The sequence below is a fragment of the Drosophila mauritiana genome, chromosome 3L, assembly GCF_004382145.1.
Source record: "Drosophila mauritiana strain mau12 chromosome 3L, ASM438214v1, whole genome shotgun sequence".
NCBI classification, from domain to species: domain Eukaryota; kingdom Metazoa; phylum Arthropoda; class Insecta; order Diptera; family Drosophilidae; genus Drosophila; species Drosophila mauritiana.
The window spans coordinates 24,894,138-24,898,968 of NC_046669.1; the positions used below are offsets into that span (position 1 = coordinate 24,894,138).

Genomic DNA, 4,831 nt, shown 5'->3' on the forward strand with positions numbered 1-4,831 from the left:
ACTGTCAAGCTTGGTAGTATGGCTCCGATTGAGCTATTATTTACATTTTATCTTTTATTCAAATCAGCAGTCCTAGAAATACAACATAGAACCGGTGATGCAGATGGAGGTGTAGGGGTACGCGAATTTTAAATCAAGTGAACGGTAAGCAAAATAGTCTCATGATTCGCGAACCATTGAAACAAAAGCAACAATTAAAATAGCTCGGAAAAGAACGTTCAATTAATTTAATTAAAATTCTGGAAATACTTAAAATAAAATAAAAAATTTTAAAAATAAATATTCCGACAAACAAGAATACATAATTGTATCCTAGCAAAAACTTATTTCTTATTAGTCTTTTCTTATTTTTAATCTTTTGTAGAGAATTCAAAGAAAGTAATGAATGCTTGCATTATGCGAGGGCCGAAGCGTTAGCAGTATAAGATAAAACACCAGGCATTGAGTACTTTGATAAATTCTGGCGGATGTCCTTCTGTACATTACTAGTACGTGAGGAGATACCAGTAGTTTCTAAAAACTACATTCGATGAAAAAAGTGCTTTATTTATGGTAAAAGAAACTTTATTTATTCTGAAATGTCAGAAGGATTTTAATGTCTTAGTGTCATTTGACTAGATCACTTAACGCGAATCCGAACGGTTGTGTGTCAAGTGAGCAGCTCAAGTGATATCAGTACGGTTAACGGTCAGAGAACGGTTAATATAAAATAAATATTTAAGATTACTCAAATATATATTGTAATTCTTTGTGTTAAAACAGAAAAAAAAACAATACTTAAATAATTAAATAACTAAAATATGTGCCATGACTCTCGCGCTCAGCGTCAGCACGAGGAAGACGAACCCCGGCTCTCAATTCAACGTAACAAAGCGTACTTTTCTTATGTCTTCGCAAACGCAACTGCAAAAGCAGAAAACGAGCGGCCAAGAACCCATAACCCAACAAACCTTCTTGTACCAACAAATCAAGAAACAGCGTGCTCTTGCTCTCCTGCACTTCTAGCTCTGACACAAGACCCGATCTCTGCAACAACAACTGGAACAATACTGACAGCCCGCTCTACTGCGCCGTTGGCTGCACCCGCTCACGCTCTTACTGAGTCAGCGAAAACAAAAACAAAAGCGCAAGAGCCAAACGGTACTGCTGCACAACTAGCAAAATAAAACTCAAACAAAAAGTAGGGTCGGCCTCGCAGACTGGAATGGACCGCTACATTATAATAAAGCGGAAGCTTAGGCCTAAAAATTCCGGTACAGAAAAAAAGCCGAAAAATATACGCGACAATACTTCCTTGATCAACAATGAAGCAAATAACAACAGATTCGCTTTGCTGGCAGATACCAACGAGGACGTGCCACTGAAATCCGTCGATAATGAACGAAAGCAAATAAAGTCTCCCCGAATTTACATCCACAAGAAGAGCACAAACGGTTTGATTGGCCTTTTTAGAAAAAATAGTTTTGAGATAATACCCCTCGTAAGAGGGGTTTTATATTAATGAAATCATACTTCAAACGAAAACGGAGGAAAACTACAGAAAAACATGTTTTTACACCTACCAGCTTAAAAGTAGCAAGGGTCTACAAGTAGTACTTAAGGGCATTGGGCCTGATGTAAAGCATGTAGAGATAGCTGAAGCGCTAAAAGAAAAGGGATTTTGCACAAAAAGCGTACACAATATCAAAAACAGAAACAGGCAGCCGCAACCACTCCTTAAGATTGAGCTTTAACCAGAAAACAAGCATCTAAAAAAAAAACGAGGTACATCCAATTTTTAAACTCCTACACCGTAGGATTACAGTAGAAGAGCCGCATAAACGTAACGCTCCTGTACAATGTATTCGCCCAGTGTGTGTAGTCTGTGGAGATCTTCACGTCTCCACACACTGCCAAGCTAATAAAGAAAATGCAAGCGCGAAAAGGTGCGGTAACTGTGGGGGTAATCACACAGCAAACTACAAAGACTGTCCAATCTAAAAAGAGATGAACACCCGTCTCCACAAAAGAATGAACACGGCACGCGTACACCAAGGAACACCATCGAAAACAAATCCAGAAGTACTTTTTTCGAAACCAGAAGTATCGCTCCCTGGCCTATACCAAGCACTAACAATATAAGTTTTGCAGACGTTTTAAAATCAGGTATGACGCCTGCAACCCAAAACTCCCAAACCTCACATGAAGAACACACAAAATTGGGCACACAACAAAACTATAGGTCATCTGAGCAGCAAGAAACGAAAAGTGAAGCTATGATGCAAGCCTTACAAAAGAGCATAATGGAATTCATGACATTTATTCGAACCACCGTTCAAGACATGATGCGTAATCAAAACCTTTTGATACACATGCTTGTCTCCCAACAATCAAAATAAATAATGGCTTCCATACGCATAGCTACGTGGAACGCCAATGGCGATTCACAGCGCAATCTTGAGCTAGCTCAATTCCTACAAGAGAAGTATATTGACGTGTTGCTGCTTTCTGACTTATCTTACAAGCAAATACAATTTTCAAATAAGAGATTACCACTTCTATGGTGCAAATCACCCCGATGGTAGAGCACACGGTGGGACCGGCATTCTAATTAGGAACCGTATGAAGCACCACGTTTACAAAGAGTTCAGGCCAAATCTATCAATATACAGCTGGAGGACAACACTCACCTCACACTAGTGGCCGTATACTGCCATCCATTCATACGCAAGCAGCTCGTAATGCAACACCTAAAATCACAAACATTACAATTAATCCTAAAAGACTAACACGCAAATCGAGCAACTCGTCCACGCAAAACGACGATAACGTAGAGAATGGCGATCTTTCAGATAACCATCTGCAAAACAAAAGCTAAAAATAGCCAGACGGAAGCTGACCAACGCTCTGAAACAAGAGGAAGAATACGCTCAGAGCCGATATACATATAAAGTAACTTTCACCAACAGGTACTAAACATAAGTCACTGTGGAGAGCCCACTCTTCGCCCACCGACTGAAACCTTTTTGCCCATAAGAATTCCTCAGGCAGCTGGACACGTAGTGATGCAAACAGAGCCACCACATTTGCCGCTCACCTACAAAATGTATTTACGCCAAACGAGCAACTACTAGCACATTTGCACCCCAATTGCGTTTCGTCCAAAAGAAATATCTAACATATTACCCCGGAAATAATAATCTAGCTGCCGCATTCCGCAATTCGCTACCTAACGCAGCTCTTTTATGTCATCACAAAACTTGGGTACTTTCCACAACGATGGAAGAGATCGATGATTCCAAAGTCTGGCAAGGACCCTCAGGAACAGGACCCAGTTCCCTCATCCTACAGACCAATAAGTCTTACTCTCATGTATATCAAAACTATTCAAAAAATGCCTGCTAATCCTGGGCCTGAGAGCCCACAATATAACCCAGCCCATCAATTTGGCTTTCGCGAAAGACACGGTACACGAAAGACATTGAACAGGTGAATCGAATAACAACGGAGATAGGAACTGCATTTGAAAATCGAGAATACTGTACAGCCGTATTTCTAGACGTATCCCAAGCATTCGACAGAGTCTGGCTAGACGGCCTAATTTTTAAAGTTTACTCTGCTTTACCCGAAAGCACAAAAAAAATTTTAAAGTCATACCTATATGACAGAAAGTTTGCAGTACGGTGCAACTCTGCCACTTCCACTGACCACGAAATTAAGGCTGGAGTCCCCCAAGGCAGCGTTCTTGGGCCTACTTTATACCTCATCTATACTGCTGACATTCCTATAAACAGTCGCCTAACAGTGTCCACGTTTGCCGACGATACAGCTTTCCTTAGCCGTTCAAGGTCCCAAATCCAAGCTACAACACGGCTGGCATTGCACCTCATAGGCAATGAGAAGTGGCTGTCTGACTGACGAATAAAAGTAAACGAGAAAAAATGCAAGCACGTGACATTTACGCTAAACAGACAAGACTGCCCACCACTTTTGTTGAACAACATACCATTCCCGAAAGCAGATGAGGTAACGTACCTAGGAGTACACCTTGACAGAAAGAAGACTCAAAAGGTACATTGAAGCTAAAGAAAACGCATCTCAAACTCAAAGCCAACAACTTACACTGGCTTATCAACGCTGGCTATTCCCTCAGCCTGGAATTCTATATTGAAACCCATCTGGACCTATGGCGCCCAGCTATGGGGCAACGCCAGAATCAGCAATATTGACATCATACAGCGAGTACAATCAAAGATTTTGAATCCCTTCACTGGGGTACCGTGGTACGTTTGGAACGAAAACATCCAAAGACACTTAAATATTCCACCAGTCATCAATGCAATCACAGAACTTATGGAAAAATATCATAGCAAGCTTTCCTCACACCCCAACCACCTAGCGAGAAATCTAACCGAGCTCTGCAGTCGTTCCCGTCTCAGACGAAAGGACCTACCAACCCAGCGAAAAAATTTTTAGGGACGTTTTTTAATCTCAGAACAGATGGAAAGATACAACAACTGTTTAGAAAAATTTGTAATAGTTAGGATTTTAAGCTTATTGTTAGTTCTTATTCAAGAATTTAATAAATAAAAGCAAAGTTACAAAGAAACAAAATTTTACATGACCTAAAGCAAAGACACTAGAATACCAAGATGCATAAATTGATTTGGCACTATGCAGCCACTTTTTTGGTGAAGGCCACAATTGCTCTCTCTCCGCTCGCTTACGCTGAGAGCGTAAGATATCTAAAAATGGAATTTGCTTGCTTGTGTGAGTAATAACAATAGACGAGAACGCGTATATGTGTGCTTGTTGTGCTAGAAGACGATTTTCGGGCCGAAATCAATTCTGA

General features: G+C 40.6%; 1 long non-coding RNA gene across 1 annotated transcript; it reads left to right on the plus strand.

The window, feature by feature from the left end:
* On the plus strand, nucleotides 1-3,683 carry LOC117139670. Its single transcript, XR_004459371.1, has 3 exons — nucleotides 1-144; nucleotides 365-552; nucleotides 619-3,683. It is a non-coding gene; the product is annotated as an uncharacterized LOC117139670 (long non-coding RNA).
* The last annotated feature ends 1,148 nt before the right edge of the window (nucleotides 3,684-4,831 follow it).